This window comes from Macaca fascicularis, chromosome 1 (genome assembly GCF_037993035.2).
Source record: "Macaca fascicularis isolate 582-1 chromosome 1, T2T-MFA8v1.1".
Lineage (NCBI taxonomy): Eukaryota > Metazoa > Chordata > Mammalia > Primates > Cercopithecidae > Macaca > Macaca fascicularis.
The window spans coordinates 5,974,074-5,996,781 of record NC_088375.1 but is presented as its reverse complement, the minus strand read 5'-3'; the positions used below and the strand labels follow the sequence as shown (position 1 = coordinate 5,996,781).

Sequence of the window (22,708 nt, the reverse complement as noted above, 5' to 3'; positions counted from 1 at the left end):
TCATCAGTGAAGTAAGCCCACAGAATTGACTAAGAGTACAATTAAAAAGGAAGAGATTAAAGTAATAAGTAGGTTATAGTTTTCATACTTCTGAAAGCCTTTTAGCATAGTTTATAAAGGTCTATAATCCTCAAGTAAATGCTCATGTTAGCATCATGTTAGCATCAGAAAAACAGCAATACTGTACCAATAAATGTCTTAGGTATAAATGGTTTGAGAAAGACACAATGAATTCAGTGAGTATATATGATACCTGATTAAGAACTACGTTGACCAAATAAACTGCTCCTTTGTCTACCAAGTGTAAACTACAGAATGCAATTTCAATTTCTTTTTCCTCACGTGTACTTTATTTTCTTAATACATTTTCCTAGGGCAGCAATTCTGAAACATTCTGTTCTTGGGACTCTTTTAAACTCTTTAAAAAATGAACTCTAAAGAGCATTTGTCTACATGAGCAATACACACACATACATATATATATATTTTACATATTAGAAATGAAACTGGTATTTATTAATTCATTTAAAATAACAATAATCCAATTTCATTTTAAAATTACTAACATTTCTATGACAAAGTAACCATATTTTCCAAAACAAAAATAAGAAAGGTAGCACTATTTTACATTTTTCAAATCTCTTTAATGTCTACCTTAAAAAAAAAAACCTGATATCAGCTTTGAATTTAATCCATTGCCATATACTGCTTAATTTAATGATATATAAAGAAAACTTGGCTTCATACAAACAAGCAGGTGGAAAAGGGAGAGGTATTTTAATACGCTTTTCAAATAATTGTAATTATTTAGTAATTTCTTTGATACTACATAAAAATTATACAAGCAGTAGTTTCTTGAAGGTTATTTGCAATATGGAATCTGAAACCATATTAATGAACTTTTCACACAATTTTATATAAAAATCCATCTCATGGCTGGGCGGGTGGCTCATGCCTATAATCCCAGCACTTTGGGAGGCCGAAGTGGGCAGATCACCTGAGGTCAGGAGCTCAAGACCAGCCTGACCAACATGGAGAAATCCCGTCTCTACTAAAAATACAAAATTAGCTGGGCGTAGTGGCGTGAGCCTATAATCCCAGCTACTTGGGAGGCTGAGGCAGGGGAATCACTTGAACCCGGGAGGCAGAGGTTGCTGTGAGCTGCAATGGTGCCACTGCACTTCAGTCTGGGTGACAGGGCAAGACTCCGTCTCAAAAAAAAAAAAAAAAAAAAAAAAAAGAAAGAAAAGATAGACAAATAGATCAATGGACCAAACACATGGATAAAACTGAAACCTGGTTAGTAGTTTCTTCAGTAGCCAAGGCACATGATTCAACTCAGGTTCCTCTAAATGGTGGGAAAGGAGCCTTTGAGTTTCCAACTTGTATAGAATATGACCAAGGTCTTAACCAGATGTGATAGCAGGTACATTTCTTTCCAGAATTTCTGGATTAGTCAAATAGACATGGGTTTTAGAGTATACTTCCTGAGTTAGATTACCAGTCCCTCATGCTTTCTAAATGACTGCAAAAATATATGCATTATGTTTCTGCATTTCAGGTATCCCACCTGTAAGAAAAAAAAAAAAAGCCAAGAAGATATCATCTAAAGATGCAATTGACAGAAATCATCTGAAGTGACTATTTTGGAACTCTGGCATATAGTAAAAGAGGGTGATAAATGTCACGGAATTTCCATCTTTCATGGTAGCAGCTATCACTCATTCCACAGCCACAACCCCAACAGCTCCATGAAGCAGCCTGGAGACAGCCTCCTGCATTCCTAGTGTGGCTTCCTGGAGCCAAGGTACACAAAAAGGACCTAGTCTTCCAAATACTGGATTGCATGATCTCATTGCTGCTTTTGATTACTGAGGAACCAACACAACAGCAGGCCACCAGTACTTTAATACCCACGGGTCTAAGAAACTTCCAAGGAATTTATTATATAAAGACAATGTATATGTGTTTTGTTTTTCTTTCTCCTTTTTGAGGTCAGATTTTTTTTTTTTTTTTTTTGAGACGGAGTCTTGCTCTGTCACCCAGGCTGGAGTGCAGTGGCCGGATCTCAGCTCACTGCAAGCTCCTCCTCTCGGGTTCACGCCATTCTCCTGCCTCAGCCTCCCGAGTAGCTGGGACTACAGGCACCCGCCACTTCGCCCGGCTAGTTTTTTGTATTTTTTAGTAGAGACGGGGTTTCACCGTATTAGCCAGGATGGTCTCGATCTCCTGACCTCATGATCCGCCCGTCTCGGCCTCCCAAAGTGCTGGGATTACAGGCTTGAGCCACCGCGCCCGGCCCGAGGTCAGATATTTAAAGCAATATTTATTAGGTCAATAGCTGACCACAGAGGAAACACAAGAAACTTCAGTGCCCACATATAACAAAAACTACACACCTTGCAAAAACTGTTTACAAAAGTCACAAACAGATAATCACTTCAACCCTGAACAAGTAAGATTCAGCAATCCCTGGAGAGTGCAAGAATTACATTTCCGGATGTACTACAACATAATTTTTAAAAGGTCTAGTTCTCACCAGGCATGGTAGCCGATGTATGTAATCTCACCACTTTGGAAGGTGGAGGAGGGAGGATTCCTTGAGCCCAGGAATTCAAGACCAGCTTGGGTAACATAATAAGACCTCACATCTATGAAAAATTAAAAAAAAAACAGCTGTGCATGGTGGCATCCAAGAGGTTGAAGCTGCAGTGAGCCATGATCAAGCTCTGCACTCCAGTCTGGACAAAAGAGTGAAACACTGCCTCAAAACAAATGAATAAATAAAAATAAGATAAAAAGTACAGTTCTCAAAAAATAAAAAATAACATAACAAAAATAAAGAAACAACAAAAAAGATTTGATAGAATCTCTCCTGTTAACGCCCATTGTAGTTATTAGTCGAAGGTGTTACATCAACTATCTACTGTCTTAAATATGTTGAATGAGCTAAAGAAAACCATCAACAAAAAAATTAGCAAAACAGTGTATGAGAAAAATGAGAATATCAGTAGGAAGACAGAAATTATGAAAAGGAACCAAACAAATTCTGGAGCTGAAAAGCAGAATAACTGAAGAAAAACTCATTAGAGGGGCTCAAAAGCAGATATGAGCAGGAGTTAGAAAGGTTCAGTGAACCTGAAGATAAGAACACTGAGGTTGTTTTATCTTCAATATGAGAAGTAGAAAAACAAATGAAGTAAAATGAACAGAGCCTGAGGCACCAGCAGGATATCATCAAACATACTAACATATACATTATAGGTGTCCCAGAAGGAAATATGACAGAAAAGTATTTGAAGTCTTAATGGAAAAATACTTCCAAAATAAATCAATACATACATCCTAGAAGCTCAATAAACTACCAGCAGATAAACTCAAAGAGCTCTACACAAAAAACATTACAATCAAATTGTCAGAACCTAAAGAAATAGAAAGAATTTTGAAAACAGTGACATAAGTGACTCTTCATGTACAATGGAGCCTCAGCAAGATATACAGCAGATTTCTTCTCAGAAACTATGGAGACTAGAAAGCAGTGGGATTGACAGTGGGAAAGGAGAAGAAAAAAAGACTGTCAACCAAGAATTTTATACCCAGCAATACTGTCTTTCAAGCATATATATATATATATATATATATATATATATATATATATATGTTTTAAAGCAAGCAGAAATTAAGATATTTCTAGTGAAACAATAGCTGACAGTTTTTGGTTTTTTTTTTGTCAGCACAGTGCCCTACAAAAAATGTGAAAGACATTCCGGCTGCAATGAAAGGACACTAGACAGTAACTTAAAACTGTGATAAAAATTTTTAAAACCACCGATAAAGGTGTCTATAAAGGTAAATGTAAATCCACTGTTTTCATACTTTTCATATGGTTTGTAACTTCTGTTTTTCCTATATGGTTTAATAAGCAAATTCATAAAGCAATAATTATAATCTGTTACTGGAAAGGGAATGTATAAAGGTGTAATTTGTGACAATTATAATATTACAGGGGAGGAACGGAGATGTACACAAACGAAATATTTGTATACTCTTGAAACTAAATTGATATATTCAAACTAGGCTTATAAGTTTAAGATATTAATTGGAATTGCCAAGGTAACCACTAAGAAAATACATTAAAAATATACAGTAAAAGAAAGAAAAGGGAAATCAAAATGATACACCACAAAAAGTTAAATATTTAAAAAGACAATAATAAAGGAATAAAAGAAAAAAACACATAACATACAGAAGACAAATAGATCAATGACAGAATTAAAACCATCTTTATGCTGAGTGTGGTGGCTCATGCCTGTAATTCCAGCACTTCATTTAAAGTGATTAATAATGTAACTAAAGCAAACCCCCAAATTTTTCCATATCAGCAATCCTCACTGTCTTTTCTTCTTCTTCTTCTTTTTTTTTTTTTTTTTTTTTTTTTTTTTTTTTTTTTTTTTTTTTTTTTTACTGAGACAAGATCTGGCTCTGTATTGCTCAGGCTGGAGTTTGGTGGAAATATCTCAGCTCACTGCATCCTCCAACTCCCAAGCTCAAGCTCCGGACTCCCACCTTACCCTCTTGAGTAACAGGGACTACAGGTGTGCACCACCACACCCAGCTAATTTTTGTATTTTTTGTAGAGACGGGGTTTTGCCATGTTGCCCAGGCTGGTCATGAATTCATGAGTTCAAGCAATCCACCTGCTTCAGCCTCTCAAAGTGCTGAGCTTACAGGTGTGAGCCACCATGCCTGGCCTTCAGTGTCTCTTCTAATACTGTAGTACTTATTCTTGAAAGCAGACTAGCCATAATACAAAATTTTATCAGTCTCTATCTTCTGTGCTTATTAATTTAAGCATTTAGGAAAACTCAAAGAGTATGAGAAGGTACAAAACTAACAGATTTGCTTTTCAATAAGTTTATTCCCATTCCCCCAGGGCACAGTTAGCCATTCTTGTCTCTGTAATCCCACAATATTTTGTTCAAACATTTATTATGCTAGAATTTAAACTATGATTTTTTGCATTAATAATTATATACTGTAACGATATGATTACACCTCAAGTTGATGAGCTCTTTGAAGGCAGCACAACTGTCTTCCTCCATCCTCCCTTCTTTCAACAGCTATTGAGAAGCCTGCAGAATCCAGGCACTTTTGAGGATCAAGGACACACAAAGATAAAACAAAAAAATCTTGCCTCAAGGAACTCACTACTGCAGGGAACGGTAGTTAGTAGATGCCACGACAGAGATAAGCCTAGGGTGTTACTAGAACAACAGGAGGTTGTCATTACTCCGGACATGGATGGTGACAGTAGGGATGGTATCATTCTAAATCAGCACAGAGTTGAAATACAGAAACATTTTTTCATCACTGTATCCCTTGAGCCTACCCCAATGTTTCATCTACAGTGAGCATTTGACAAGCTATTTTCAATGAATGAGTAGCTTTGGACCAGCTACAAGTCTTGAAGTGAGGATAACCTAGAAATCTCCAGGGGCAGGAGGTGAAATTAATCATCTAACCTTCGACAGCAATTAAATCTAGCCATTAAATCCTAGTTATAGTCCTCTTCGGTTGTCTCTTTCTTATTCTTTATCTTTCTGTCACATAAAGCTGTTTTCACCAGCGATCTGAGAAAAGTTTAAAGCTCAGACACTTGGGTGTCAGATAGATGTGAACACTGGCCCAGTATCATAGTTCCATTTACGTGGAACTATCATTACATTTACATTTAAAGCTATCATTAACTTTAAAAACTGACTTTCCTGCTAAATCAGAGTTCTTTTCATGATTTAATGGACTAAAATGTTAATAATCTAAGTTTTACATTCTAAATAAACATGAAACAAAGAAAAACTCTGCAGTTATTGAGCAGAGCACACAGGTTTCAAAAATATGTACATTTTACAGCAAATACTTTAGGCTGGGCGCGGTGGCTCACGCCTGTAATCCCAGCACTTTGGGAGGCTGAGGCGGGCGGATCACGAGGTCAGGAGATCAAGACCATCCTGGCTAACACGGTGAAACCCTGTCTATACTAAAAATACAAAAAATTAGCTGGCACGGTGGCGGGCGCCTGTAGTCCCAGCTAACTGGAAGGCTGAGGCAGGAGAATGGTGTGAACCCGGGAGGTGGAGCTTGCAGTGAGCTGAGACCTTGCCACTGTGCACTCCAGCAGGGGAGACAGAGCGAGACTCCATTTCAAAACATAGATATATATATAAATATAAATATAATATTTACATAAAAATTAATATATAATATATATATTTAAAACGTTGTTCCTAGTCACATATCATTTAAATTGAGGAACGATGGCAAGAGGGGTCTGAATGATGTTAATTACTATAATACTTAAGTCAAGACAGGCAATAATAAACAGTGCACTTGATATATGACAGCATTACAAGAGAACTACAAAATAGTGCACCACATCACCCATAAAAAGAAACTGGTTTACTCAGATTATTAAGCCTCAGAAAAAATCATTGTTATATAGATGACAGTCAATGTATACAATCACTTGAGCTAAAACACATGTTAAGGGCAGTCTATCCTTATGCCCTGGCAATTGGCTGGCTGATTCATCACCAGATGGCTTTACAGAGAATAAACCTCCTCTTACCCCACAACTCCTGCTATTGCAGAGAAAGAAATAGCTGGCCTCACCTTAGGACTCTGAGTCTACACAGTAGAAAATGCTTTCCTTTAGTCTATGCATTTCTCATTTTAATAAGATACTATCTACTTAGGCATCCATGTGACACCTTTTCTTTTGGTACTAACAGGCATGAAAGGGTGACAATAATCTCCATGGGGTTGGCCCAGGACCTAGCTTTGTTTCCTGAAAGAATAAATTGTAGGAGAAAGAAGATCTGGTTTTCTTAATAAAATCAATGAAAATATAAACAAAGGGGGGGTAAAAGTGATAAACTTTACCTTACAAAATTGTAATCTGAACCAGCAGTAAAGCTTACCAACTAAAATAAACACACTAAGGGTTTGCATCAACTGGCATCTGTAATTTTGCCATGTCTTTTTACTCCATCATACAAAGTATCTAAAAGATACAATTTTAAACAAATGTATACATTCAGGAATCCTATTTCACATTTTCACCCCTAAAAAGTCCCTAATAGAAAATATATCCTCAACACCAGAGGTCTGTCTTTTGATGCCACGTACTTCCGAAAATGAAGGAAATAATTTGGGGTGGCATTTCAACTAAGGATTCATTATCAAATAAAGTCCAAACATATGTCATAATAACTCAGGATCAAAAAAATGCAAATCATGTATTATAAAAGCAAATGATTTTATTCATAATTGGTAGCATTTATTGATGACTTAATATGAGTCAGGCACTGTTCTAAGAATTTCACATATATGTGTGTATACACACATAATTGTTTTTAGCTTCAAGCTTTAGAAAATGGACATAAACATTATATACTGATTATACATGAGAACCCCATTTTATAGAGTACTATAAAATAAAACCCAGTTTGTTTCTTCATTCACAAGTCGTAAGCACCATAAGATACTGGGGAAAGAGAGTGGATCAATATAGAAAAATTTCTAATCTCATAGAAACAAAATAAACAAATAGCTAAATAAATGAATAAGAAAACTTCAGGGGCGGTGGGAAGAAAGAAACATGAAAAAGCAAAGAGGACAGGATAACTCAGGTGGTGCTGTTTCGGCTGGGGTGGTCTAGGGAAATATCTTTGCAAAACTAACGTGTGCTTAGAACCCATTCGAAAATTCAGCTCTGCTGTATAATTAATTTGATCTGGCACACAGAATGAAATACACTCTTGGAAAAAAATTCATTTATTTTAAATCTCCACCCTTATTTATATAGCTACTCCAAAAGAATAAATCCACAGCTGTGCTTTTTTTGGATACTTACCAAGATACTTGTTTCATGCTCATGTGAACAAACTCATTACTGGGAAAATTTCTGCTTTCATATGCTCATGATTATTCTGGAATGACTACTCTAAATTTTACCTTTATCATCTGCCATATATATTATTAATTCTTTTGTAAAAGGCAATTAAAGCAAATAGGTATAAAGAAAAAATATCAGCTGCAACTTAAATCTGAAATAGCATTAAAACTAAAAAAAAAAAAACAAAAAAAAAACACACTTCTCACAAAAATAAGTGAAGATGACATTCCAAATACCAAGCCGCACATTCTGTGTCTGAGTTTATTACATATTTTTAACAGAAGACTTAGATTTGACAGGAAAAGCTAGCAAGCCAGAGATTTAATAAAAGATTTCTTCATAAAAAACCATTCAATAAAATGCTTAAAAGAAAATACCTAAGAAAAAATAAGTTATACTTTTCCATAAATTATCTAGGCATTAATAATTCTTGCTAGGTTTTCCTTGCCAATTTATGAAAAATGTTAAGTATGACTTGTTTGCTTTTGTAAAACTGTACTACCCTTAATAAAGCATAATTGTGTTGCTTTACACCAAAAAATCAATTAAGACTTAGATTCAGACATTTATCAAGTACCTCCTTTGTGCCAGTAACTGTGCTAACTGCTTCTATTAATACTTGCATTCTTTCATTTAACTCCCAAAACAAGCATTCAAGAAACATTTTTCCCTTAAGAAAACTAAAGTTAAAGGCTTATTCAAGGTTACAAATCTAGTATAAACACCTAGATTCAAATCTGGACCTTCAGCTACCAAATACGGGGCTTTTCCCACAAATCACTATCTCCTTTGTATTTTTCTTAAATATACCTTAAAATGATGCAGGTGATTATGCTAGTCTCGGATATGGCTACAGTTGGAGTATGACTGACAAGGAATATATTTTAACTTAACAAGAAGTTCTCTGACACTCTGTTTGGGCAATAAATGCTGACAGTTCATGTAAATTTCCGCCTACTTTCAATCTTCTCAGCTTCCTGTTTGGCCACCAGCAGGCTCCAAAATTCTCTCCTTGAGAAGTTCCCAGACAAGAAAGAACCAATCAGTTATTAAAAACAAAAACCAAAAATCAGCGGACCAAAAATCAGCGGATCAATCTAGAGAAATGAGGCAAATTTAGTAAACTGGGGTACAGCATGGATTAGAAACCTAGAATCTGAAAGAATAGTAAACTATCTGCAGGTTCACTAAATAACTATAAATCTGAAAAACTGCCAGATCATAGAGCACTAGGAGCAGGAAAAGACATACAAAGCCATTTCAAAGAGCTGAAACTGTCTACAGGAGGGAGTGACACTGGGAAGAAAGCAGTCTGAGTTTAGGGTCTGTAAGACCCTGAAAGCCAAATGCTTTGATTCACTGTTCTTAGCTCACTCATGACAACCATTTCTCTGTCATGTGCCTGTAATTAATTTTAGCATATCGCTAATTCTTGTGCCGTTTAAAAACAGTTTCTGTTCATCTTCAATACCTTTTCTGATTCACTATACATTAACTATCTGGGAGGTGGGTACAAATCATTTCCATCGCAGCTTCAGTATAACATATGAAAACTGAACTGAAACTTCAAAGTGTAGAAAACTGAAAAGTCTCAGGGTCTATTTTAAGCAAGAATGTATTTAGTGAATATATCACTAACACACTTTACTGTATAACAGTAAGTTGCTAATTACTAGCCTAAATTATGCAGTTTTTATTTTTATCTTCATGTTAAATTATAATTTTTATAAGTATCTCTATACCAGCATTGTGCAACAGACTGTGATGATGGAAATGTTCCTGTTCAATACATTAGCCACAAGCCATATATTAACTATTGAGCACTTGAAATACGGCTAATACAACTAAAAAGATGAATTTTAAATTTCATTTAATTTTAATTAATTTAAATTTACATATTCATACGTGGCTAGTGGTACTCTAGCTAGTTCAGTTCTCAAACCAACAAATGACACTATTATTTACCTTAAGGATGGCTTTCGTTAAATATCTCATACTTACCGTATATAAACATGCAGAATGGCTGATAAAATAATGCATGCGGAAAAGAAAAATTTAATCAAAAGAAAATTAAGTGCTCTTGTATTTTAATTTAATTAAGAGAGTATCACTATAGGCCAGGCATGGTGGTTCACACCTGTAATCCCAGCACTTTGGGAGGCCGAGGAGGGTGGGTCACCCTGAGGTTAGGAGTTCGAGACCAACCTGGCTAATATGGTGAAACCCCATCTCTACTAAAAATATAAAAAATCAGCTGGATGTGGTGGCGGGTGCCTGTAATCTCTGCTACTGGGGGTGCTAAGGCAGAAGAATTGCTTGAGCCTGGCAGGTGGAGGTTGCAGTGGGCCGAGATTGCGCCACTGCACTCCAGCCTGGGCAACAGAGCGAGACTCCATCTCAAAAAAGATAGCATCATTATGACTTTCATACACATTAGAAAATTATATAAACAATCGGGTCTATCTTCTGTCTAAAATTTTTAAATATTCATTGCACTGGCAAGACTGTTCTTTCATATACTGTAATTCTTAGGCTACGGATGTTTAAAGTGATTAGGTTTATCTTTACCAGAGGTATGTACATACCTAGGGCTATTACATACCTCTACGCCATGAGGTATGTAATAGTTCAATGGAATTTCTTTGTAGTTTGATTGAGAAGGTGAAATACAAGAATTCTTTTAAGGGAGGGAATTGCTAGGCATAGCCAGCCTAAAGAATACTGAACCCTGGGAGGCCGAGGTGGGAGGATTGCTTGAGCCTAGGAATTCAGGACCAACCTACGCAACAAAGTGACACCCTGTCTCTACAAAAAATTAAAAAAAAAAAAATTGCCAGGTGTGGTGATGCACCTGTAGTGCCAGCTACAAGGGAGGCTGATGCAGAAAGATTGCTTGGGCCCAGGAGGTCAAGGACACAGTGAGCCAAGATTGTGCCATTGTACTCTAGCCTGGGCAACACAGTGAACTGTCTTAGAAAAAATAAAAATAAAAAAATAAAAGAATATTGATATATTTCATTTAGAGAAGAGCTTCTGCAATTTTGAGGGTAAAAAGAAGCTAACATGGATAAAAAATTATTGGCATTAATAGTCAACAAGTGGAAGTAACCCAAAACCTAATGGTAGATACATTTTTTAAAAGTATAAGGCCGGGCGCGGTGGCTCAAGCCTGTAATCCCAGCACTTTGGGAGGCCGAGACGGGCGGATCACGAGGTCAGGAGATTGAGACCATCCTGGCTAACCCGGTGAAACCCCGTCTCTACTAAAAAATACAAAAAACTAGCCAGGCGAGGTGGCGGGCACCTGTAGTCCCAGCTACTCGGGAGGCTGAGGCAGGAGAATGGCATGAACCCGGGAGGCAGAGCTTGCAGTGAGCTGAGATCCGGCCACTGCACTCCAGCCTGGGCGACAGAGCGAGACTCCATCTCAAAAAAAAAAAAAAAAAAAAAAAAGAGTATAATTTTCCTCATTATGTTTGAATTTTCTTATAGTAAACGTACTAGAGTGTATGGTGTATGTACATGTATTAAAGAAAAACTCAAATCACCTAATCAGAAAGTAATTTTATAACAGAACTCAGTCCACATATTAGTAAATTTGAATTTCTGAAGTCAAAGTAATTTTTAGAATTTGAACTATGGTGCTAATAGTTCATGGTTGAAAATGTCCTCCTAATTGTTAAATCTAATGATCTCTAGTATTGCTATCTTAAATTACCTCTCAATATCTTTGACCATTCTTGCCTTCTACAAACATCACTCTGGTTTCCTCTCACTTCTGTGGGCACTCCTCAATCTCTTTTAAAGTGTCTACTTTTTCTTTAGATTCTGTTTTTAGGAGGTTACTCCCCTGTACATAATCCCTTTGGGACTTCTTTGAAAACCCTGGGCTTCCAATATTGCTTATTATAATGTCACACATATAATGTCAAGTCAAAACGTTTTTTACAAGATCCAGACCTTCCCTCTAACTGCTTACTAGTCATTTTCAGTTCAAGGTCCTCAGATTTAATTTTTAAAAAACAGAACGCTTTCATCTAAAGAAATGTGCCTTTTTTCCTGTTCTCCCTGTCTTAGTGAATGGCATCACCAACTGCCCAGATATCTTATCTCCCACTCCCACTTTATTTAGGTAAGTCATTATGTCCCTTTGATTCCACCTCCTAAATATCTTTCTTGGTGCCTTTCCTCTTATTCCACTGGTACTTACCAATAAATTACTGCAGAACTCTTTTACCTGAATCCCTTGTCTCTAACCTCCCACTCTCCAAATCCTTCCTCTATCCAGCTATCAAAAGTACATTTATAAAAGTAAATCTAATAATTTCACTCCCCAATTTTCAATAGCTCCCTGTAGAGTTCAAGATAGAATTCAAACTCTGTAGTTTTGAGTAAAAAGCCCTGTTAGCTCCCCATGTTACTCTGCCCCTCCCTTGTGTTCCATGTTCAACTGAATTTGAAAGTGAAAGCTCTGTGCAGTCCCAAGACCTTTCATAGTGAGCTTCTCAGCAACCACTTCCCCCAGGAAAACACCCATAGAATTCCCAGCCTCCCAATTCTCACCACCTATGCTGCCCTTCACATACACCTACAGCAACTCCTAAACTTCTTCGTACAAAATATACTTGTTTTTGTCTATTTTCCCTTATAAACTGAGTTGCTTGAGTAAAGTGACTATTAGTAATCCTGGTATCTCTTGTACCTTGTATGGATGCCTGAAACTTTAGTAAATGTTCAGCAAACATTAATAGGTAGTAGTGGCACAATACAAACTTGTTCTGGTGAAGTTTTATCAAGAGGCCAATAGCCATATTAGAAATCTGACATAAAATTCATTGGGAATTTTCTGATTACTTAGTAATATGAATACAATCTGGTCGACCGTGGTGATGGCTCACCCTGTAATTCCAGCACTGCGGGAGGCCGAGGAGGGTGGACCACCTGAAGTCAGAAGTTTGAGACCAGCCTGGCCAACATGGTGAAACCCCGTCTCTGGTAAAAATACAAAATTAACCAGGTGTGGTGGCACATGCCTGTAATCCCAGCTACTCAGGAGGCTGAGGCAGGATAATTACTTGAACTTGGGAGGTGGATGTTGCAGTGAGCTGAGATCGCACCACTGCACTCCAGCCTGGGCAACAAGAAACTCTGTCTCAAAAAAAAAAAAAGAACACAATCCATTTAATATAAAATAAATCAGACTAGAATTGCAATAAGCAATTCATAGGATCAGTTTCAATATTCATCTCCTCACTTTGAAAGTTAAGCCGTTCACCACCACTGTGAGATGTTCCACCTTATTTCCTCAGAAGAACACCCTTGGTTAAGGAGATCACCTTAAGCTAATGGCTCTTAGACCTAGAATCACTTGTGGAGATTTGTACACACAAGCACACTTTTATGTGTGTATGTATTTATCAATGTCTAGGCTTCATACTTGAAGACTTCAACCTTATAATCATAATATAACTGGTAAGGTATAGGTATCTGTATTTTTTTTTTAATTCTGTAGACACCACTGTGCACAGTTTAAGAGGCACTGATTTATGTATTTATTTATTTTATTTTATTTTTTTGAGACAGAGTTTTTGCTCTCTTGCCCAGGCTGGAGTGCAATGGTGCGGTCTCAGCTCACTGCTACCTCTGCCTGCTGTGTTCAAGTGATTTTCCTGCCTCAGCCTCCCAAGTAGCTGGGATGTCAAGTGCCTGCCACCTTGCCTGGCTAATTTTTGTATTTTTAGTAGAGACGAGGTTTCACCATGTTGGCCAGGCTGGTCCTGACCTCTTAACCTCAGGTGATTCTCCCACTTCATCCTTCCAAAGTGCTAGGATTACAGGTGTGAGCCACCACACCCAGCCAGAAGCACTAATTTCAACAACAAAGTGCTTAATATTCCATTTTCACACTATGAAAACAAAGTTCAAAGTTTTAATAATATCTAAATGAACAGGGAATTGCAGAAGGCAAATTTTATTTTGTGTAGGAGGGTACCTCTGAACACAAAAATGAAAAGTTAATGAAACACAACTTTTTGCATGAATTATTTAGAAGTACTAAGGAATATGAATATTTTGAATCGCAGATTCAGTTCAGGCCAACTGGTGCAAACTACAGGTTTGCTCCCCATTAAGACTACAGAACTAGAAAGTGCAAAAAACCAGGCACTAATAATTTAATTGCCTTATAAAACAATGTTAACAACATCCCTTCCTTTACCAAAATGCCACTACAACTGAAATGACTGCTTTGTGAATGAAAACATAAGAATGCTTCACCTTCTATAAAGGTATTTTAAAATATAAAAGAAGGTAATGATATGACGACAGCTATAAAGAAATTATCCTAACTATATCAAGAAAATGTAGGCCGGGAGTGGTGGCTGACGCCTGTACTCCCAGCACTTTGGGAGGCCGAGGCGGGTGGATCACCTGAGGTCAGGAGTTTGAGACTAGCCTGACAACATGGAGAAAACTTGTCTCTACTAAAAATACAAAAATTAGCCAGGCGTGCGGCGGGCGCCTGTGATCCCAGCTAATGGGGTGGTTGAAGCAGGAGAATCCCTTGAAACCGGGATGCAGAGGTTGCAGTGAGCCGAGATGGCGGCACTGCACTCCAGCCTGGGCGACAAGAGCAAAACTCCGTCTCATTAAAAAAAACCAAAAAAACAAAAAAACCCCAAAAGTATATTTTCTAATCTCTCAAATAGACTCCTTCAGCTTGGACTGCATGGGCTGACAATACGGGAGGTAGGCAGAGTGGGCTATGAAGCTGACTAGGAAGATCAAAAAAAAAAGAAACAGAAAAGATATTACAGCACAGGAAAAGCATAATGTACTGATTTAGAACGCAGACTGGAGGAGGAGACTACAAATTGGGCCCAAGAACAAGAGAGAAAGGAAAGTCAAACATTAGAAATCTTAGTGGCAAGAGCAGACATCTGAGAGGTAGATGAAAGCAAATGGTTGTCAACACAGCATTCTTTGATGAACGATTCCTACCCCTCATCTTATTATATTTGAAGGGCAGGGGATGTTAATTTGGAATCAACCCAATATCCACTAGGAAAAGGTGCCAGATTCTAGTGATGAGTTATGTGCTTTTTTTTTTTTTTTTTTTTTTTTTTTGAGGCGGAGTCTCGCTCTGTCGCCCAGGCTGGAGTGCAGTGGCGCGATCTCAGCTCACTGCAAGCTCCGCCTCCCGGGTTCACGCCATTCTCCTGCCTCAGCCTCCCGAGTAGCTGGGACTACAGGCGCCGCCACCGCGCCCCGCTAATTTTTGTATTTTTAGTAGAGATGGGGTTTCACTGTGTTAGCCAGGATGGTCTCAATCTCTTGACCTCGTGATTCGCCTGCCTCAGCCTCCCGAAGGGCTGGGATTAAAGGCGTGAGCCACCGCGCCCGGCCAATGAGTTATGCTCTAAATGTTACTCACAATAAACACTAGACCTGCTGCTTCTAGATACCAAACGGTCCCATCCCCTTGTCCCCAGCGTATGGTACCCTCCCTAAAGCTCTAAATTTTACTTTAATTACCTTTCACCAAGTTGGATTCTATTTGTTCCTACCTCTCCAATTTATAAATTTTGAACTTTTTTTCCCCCCTCCGAGATGGAGTTTTGCTCTGTCACCCAGGCTGGAGTGCAATGGCACCATCTCGGCTCACTGCAACCTTCCCCTCCCGTGTTCAAGTGATTCTCCCACCTCAGCCTCCCAAGTTAGCTGAGATTACAGGCATGCACCACCACGCCCAGCTAATTTTGTATTTTTAGTAGAGACGGGGTTTCTCCATGTTGGTCAGGCGGTCTTGAACTCTGGACCTCAGGTGATCCGCTTGCCTCGGCCTCCCAAACTGCTAGGATTACAGGCATGAGCCACTGTGCCCGGCCCTAAATTTTGAATTACTGATTCTTTATAGTAGATCCTTAACATTGCGGAATTTGTTGTACACCACTTAGAATCATAGGGTAAAGGCTAAGTGAGGTGGCTCATGCCTATCATTTCAGTGCTTTGGGAGGCCGAGACAGGAGGATCGCTTGAGCCCAGGAGTTTGGGGCTGCAGTAGGCTACGATTATGCCACTGCACTCCAGCCTGGGCGACAGAGTGAGAGGGAGGGAGTGAGAAAGGAAGGAAGGAGTCATAGGGTAAAACTTCAAGCAAGGGCTCTTATTTTTTACTAAATGGCCCAACATATAATTCCTTATGTAAGTAAAGAAGGGTAGGGGGATAGTGGAAGTGGAAGGTAGTAAGATATAAAATTTAGAACGAATAATTTACTCCTGGATTAGATACTAAAGGGTAGAACCTCTGGATTAGAGAAACAACATAAGCTTCACTAAATAGCTCTTTAGCTTAAAAAACAGAAACAAAATTCAACTTACCATACTGATTTATTTATTTATTTATTTATTTATTTATTTATTTGAGACGGAGTCTTACTCTGTCACCCCGGCTGGAGTGCAGTGGGGTGATCTCAGCTCACTGCAACCTCCGCCTCCTGGGTTCAAGCGATTCTCCTGCCTCAGCCTCCTAAATAGCTGGGACTACAGCTGCGTGCCACCAGGCCTGGCTCATTTTGTATTTTTTTTAAAGTAGAGACAGGGTTTCACCATGATGGCGAGGCTGGTCTCGAACTCCTGATCTCGTGATCCACCTGCCTCAGCCTCCCAAAGTATTGGGATTACAGGCAGGAGCCACCACGCCCGGTCATCATTCCTCTTTAAAAGTAGATACCACACACACACACACACACACACACACACACACACTCACACACGCCCTACCCCCGAAAGGAATAACTCAATGTCATCTGTGTCAATGTAGTTAGCTAGCTGTTTACAGAAACACCTACTTCACCAAAACTACTGGAGTGAAAAACAGTATGTTCATTTTTTAACTGTCTTTTTTAATATAACAGTGATAGGTTGGAAAATATTTCAATAGTACATTCAGAAAATGTAAAACTGAAACATAATTAGCCTCAATTAATTTAAGAGTACTTTAGTCAGACACACACAAATGCTAATATCTGCAATTTACTTTGAAATGCATCAAAATACAAGATACACTGATAAATGGAATGATGAATAAACGGCTAGTTATGTGATAAAACTGGTACTGTGTTACTGGTAGAATCAACATGGTGAGTATATGAGTGGTCACTGTCAAATTCTTTCAACTTTCCTGTATATCTGAGAATTTCCATTTTAAAAAAAGAAAAAATCTAGAATAACCACCCCACCAAAACAGAGAGCTCCTTGCATCTCACACTCACCCTCAAAAATGTATCTCCCAATTTAATTCTAGTGAAAAGAGGAAATTAAAAAACAAATAGTTTAGAAAGTAAAAACTTTGGGCCAGGCGTCGTGGCTCACACTTGTAATCCCAGCACTTTGGAAGTCTTGGGCACGCAGATAGCTTGAGCTCAGGAACTTGAGACCAGCCTGGGCAACACGGTGAAACCCCATCTTTACCCAAAATATGAAAAAATTAACTGCGCGTGGGGGTGCGTGCCCTGTATTCCCAATTACTTGGGGAACTCAGGCAGGAGGATCACTTGAGCCCAAGAGATCCAGGCTGCAGTGAGCCGAGATCCCCCCTACTGCACTCCAGTCTGGAGGACAAAGTGAAACAAAAGAAAAAAAAGAAAAAAAAGATAGTAAAAAGAAAAAAGAAAAAAAAAGAAAGTAAAAACTCTGGGGAGTTATACAATAAACTGACACAGCAGGCTATATATGACTAAACACATTCAAAAAAACATTATCAATTAACACATTTGTATGTAAAAATTCAAATCACAAATACGACAGGCATGAATTTAATAAAATTTTGGGTAGTGAGATTATTTCATAAGAAAAAGGAAATGAGAAATTTGATCATACACATGTTAAAATCTTTGTTGGGTAAAAATAACAAATTTAAAGGGCAATGACAATCTGGGAAAAATTTTTTACAGTATCTATTACACAAAAGCTGTTACAAGTGAGGGTAGCAGGGTGATACAACAGAAGTATGGTGATCCTAGAATCTGTCACAAGTGAATATAATGATGGACAATCCTTTAGAAAAACAAGCAAAAGGAACATACACAAGCAATTCAGATCAGAAATACAATGGCCAATAAGCATATTTTTTTAAAATGTTAAGTGTTACCGGTAAGAGAAATTTAAATAAGAGTTTTTTTGGTTATTGTTTATCAAAGTGGCAAAACTGTCCAGATTGGGTGGCTCATGCCTGTAATCCCACCACTTTGGGAGGCTGAGACAGGATGACTGCTAGAGCCCAGGAGTTTGAGACCAGCCTAGGTAATAAAATGAGACCTTGTCTCTGTGAAAAAAAAAAAAAACTTGGCCAGTGTGGTGGGTGGCTCACGCCTGTAATCCCAGCACTTTGGGAGGCTGAGGTGAGCAGATCATGAGGTCAGGAGTTCGAGACCAGCCTGACCAACATGGTGAAACCCCATCTCTACTAAAAATACAAAAATTAGCCAGGTGTGGTGGTGTGCGCCTGTAATCCCAGCTACTCAGGAGGCTGAAGCAGGAGAATCGCTTGAACCTGGGAGGCAGAAGTTGCAGTGAGCCGAGATCGCGCCATTGCAATCCAGCCTGGGCAACAGAGCGAGACTCCGTCTCAAATAAAATAAAATAAAATAAAATAAAATAAAACAAAATAACTTATATGTGCATGGTGGCCCATGCCTACAGTCCCAGCTACCTGGGAGGCTGAGTGGGTAGGATCCCTTGACTCCAGGAGGTAAAGGCTGTAGCAAACCATGATCACACCACTCCACTCTAGCCTGGGCAACAGAGCAGGACCTTGCCTCAAAAAAAAGAAAAAAGAAAGCAAATTTTTAAAAAGATATGCAATATTCAGCACTGATGAAGGGTTGAAGGAACACACAGTTTCATATGCCAGTGGTAGAAGAATAAACTGATATAAACTGGAGGGGGTAATTTTATTGAAGTTAGAAAAGGTTTAATTAGTAGAATTCTGCATTTGTATCTGCATTGTATTTTAACCATAATTTGTTGAAATCAAAGAAAAACATTGATTTGCACAGAAATTCAGAGTTAGAAATGTCCATTACAGTGTTGTTTATTTTTTTATTATTATTTTTTTGAGACAGAGTCTCTCTCTGCTGCCCAGGCTGGAGTGCAGTGGAGCAATCTTAGCTCACTGCAACTTCTGCCTCCTGGAATCAAGCAATTCGCCTGCTCAGCCTCCCGAGTAGCTGGGATTACAGGTGTGCACCACCAAGCCCAGCTAATTTTCGTATTTTTAGTAGAGACGGGGTTTCCCCATGTTGGCCAGGCTGGTTTTGAACTCTTGACCTCAAGTGATCTGCCAGTCTTGGCCTCCCAAAGTGCTGGGATACAGGCATGAGCCACTGCGCCCGGCCTGTTGTTTACAATGTTAAAAATATCTTTAATTTTCATACATTGTATGTAAGTAGATGATATGTTTCAGAAGACAGACTCTATACCACCATTAAAAGTTGGAGCCAAAAAGTTTAACTTCATGATAAAATGTTACCAAATTAAACTGGAATAGATAAGATTATATAACACGGCTACTGGCTAGTGGGATTATAATAGTACTTAATGGTAGAAAAACTTGTTTTCTAAATTTTCTGCCATGTATTAGGATTAGATTTTTAATATAAAAAAGTATTAAAAAATAAAAGGGCCTTCAATTTGCAATGCATTATATGCATTTCTTTTTATCCGGGGAGAAGTATGTAATGACCAACCATAGCAAATCATATTATATAAGGTTTGCAAGATACCTAAATGTTGTGCAGGTATAGCCCCACTGCCTCCAAAAGCTGACTGCAGAAAGTCCTGTATTTGCGATGCTCCTTTTTCACCAAAATAAGTATTTTGCACTTAACCCCTATTATCATCAAGGGGACTCATTTCTCCTACCCTCCTGTTTCCTCAAATCAGTTTCTAGCTGGCTGCCAACCGTTCAAAACCCCTAACCAGTCCCTAAGCTTTGAATGTGCACTTTTTCTATTCCGTGTAACGTGACAAACCAGTACTGAGTTGAACACCTTCCAGAAAAAAGTTGGTTAAAAGAAGAAAGTCTTCCTGGCTGGCCTAGGGAAAAACCGTAAGCAAGTCTTTTACATTGCTCACTTTTCCACCTAAAGTCTCTTTATCTGGACAGTTTAGAATTAAAGGATGAATTCAGGATTGGGGAAAAAAGCTATTATCTTAAAACTTGGTTTTTTTTTTTTTTTTTGAGATGGAGTCTCACCCTGTTGCCCAGGCTGGAGTAGGCTGGAGTACGGTGATGTAATCCTGGCTCACTACAACCTCCTTCTCTTGGGCTCAAGTGATTCTCCTTCCTCAGCCTCCTGAGTAGCTGGGATTACAGGCCTGCGCCACCACCCCTGGCTAATTTTTGTATTTTTGGTAGAGACAGGGTTTCACCATGTTGGCCAGGCTGGTCTCGAACTCCTGACCTCAGGTGTTCCACCCGCCTCGGCCTCCCGAAGTGCTGAGATGACAGGTGTGAGTCACTGCGCCCGGCCTGGTTGTTTTTATCCTCTTTCTAGCATCAAGCCCTTTCCTCTACCCTCAAGAATATTATAAAATGATGTGCAAATCTGCCTATGGGGATAGAATGCAGAGGAAGTAAAAAAAACATTCCTACAGACTCAAAATGAAAAATATTTTTATTTGCCAACATACATAGTTCTTCAAATCTAACACCATCAAGTTGGTACCACACTTGGGGCAGTAAGGGAAGGAGACCCCTACCTGCAGTTATACCTTTCATTTGGCTTTTACATCCACCTCATTTGGCTACCACAATAAAGCTCTGAGGTAGCTGGCCTATCACTAGCTTCCTGAAAAATTCTTCCCATGCAACAGCATCGCTTCTCCTGTTCAAACATAGAGGCAGCAGCAGCGGCCATACCCATCCATGTAGGAAACAGCATTGGCCTCTTCATGAGTAACACTTTGTTCAGGGCTTTAGATTTCGTAGTTTCCCGGGAAGAATAACTGTGAACATTCATGTTGATAAACCAGATGGAAGAAAGGAAATTTCTTTCTCAGAGACCATTCAGAAAGAAAGAGGATACTGCCTGATCTCTTAGGAAGTATTTAGGTGATTAAAGGTGATACAGGTCACTCCTTATCTCTAAAAATACTTCCTTTACTTGGCTTGTGGGACAATATACTCTTCAGTTTCCTCACACCTCACTGGCCACTTTTCAATCCTCCTCGATGGCACCTTCTCTTTTGCTCAGCTTTCCATGTGGAAAGTACAAGTTCTCAATTTCTGGATCTCTTCTCCGTCTAACTCCCTACCCAAGAGACCCCTTTAAGTCTACTGGTGATGCTTAACATTTAACTATCTTCAGTCCAAACCTCTCCTCTGAATTCTTGACTCACATCTCCAACTGCCTACCTGAGGTGTCCTCTTGGGTGTTTAACAGACACTTCAAACTAACATGTCCAAAACGTTTGACTCTCTAAAGCCAGAACCTAATAACTTTCACTAATGCCACTACTGTCGCTCTACTCTAAACCATTAACGTCTCTTAAACCAGATCATTCCAGTCATTTCCTCGCTTATCTCATGGTTCCCAGTGGCTTAAAGAATACCCAGAGCCATTCTTTAAAAATATAAACCATCTTTTGGGCTGTGCTCAAAATCCTCCAATGAACACTCACAGTACTTAAAATCAACCAATAAAATCTCTATGCAACCTCATTTCCTCCTATAAGCACCTTTTCCTCACTCACCTTCAGCCACAGTGTTCTCCAAATTCACTTATCCCGTTCCTGCCTCAAAACCACTGCACCAGAGTAGAATACTCTCCACTCAGATACCTACAGGCTTGCTTCCTTACCTAATGCAAGCTCTCTGCTAAATGTCACCTCAGAAAGAGGGATTCCCTAACCACTCTAAAACAGTTCTCAAGGTGTAGCATAGTGGATAAAGAGGCTATTTTTTTGTGTCATATAGGGGACACAAAATATATATTTATATTTGCTTGAGGTGAAGAAAAATTCATGGCCAGGCATGTTGGTTCATGCCTGTAATACTAGAACTTTGGGAGGCTGAGGAAAGAGGATCACTTAAGCTCAGGAGTTCAAGACCAGCCTTGGCAACATAGTGAGACCTCATCTCTACAAGAAATTAGCTGGGCATGGTGGCACATACTTTAGTCCCAGCTACTCAACAGGCTGAGGTGGGAGGATCGCTTAAGCCCAGCAGGTCGAGGCTGCAATGAGCTGTGATCCTGCCACTGCATCCCAGCCTAGGTGACAGAACAAGACTCTGTCTCAAAAAAAAAAAAAAAAAAAAAGTTCACTGAAGAATACGTAAGAAATAATAAAAATAGCTACTTACTGGATTGGCAAAAGTGGTAACTCAGCAGATAAGATGTGGGGTGAAGAGGTTTTTCATATTATTTCTTTTCAACATATTATTTGAAAACTACCTGAATGAACACTTGAAAATAAATTTAAAAGAGCAGTCCTCCATCACTATCTCTTTACCTTGATTAATTTTTCTTCATCGCATCTATCCTTACGTGACTTTATATCATGAAAGAATTATCCATATCCTCCACTATATTGTAAACTTCATCTAATTCCTTTACTACTGGAGGATATAATGGTTTTCTCTTTAATTTAAAAAACAAAAGAAGGTCAGGTGCCGTGGCTCACACCAGTAATCCCAGCACTTTGTGAGGCCTAGGCAGTGGATCATGAGGTCAGGAGATCAAGATCATCCTG

General features: G+C 38.7%; 1 protein-coding gene across 22 annotated transcripts in view; it reads right to left on the bottom strand.

The window, feature by feature from the left end:
- Positions 1–22,708, bottom strand: part of CEP170 (centrosomal protein 170) — a 128,984-nt gene that overhangs the window by 100,927 nt on the left and 5,349 nt on the right. The window lies entirely within an intron of this gene.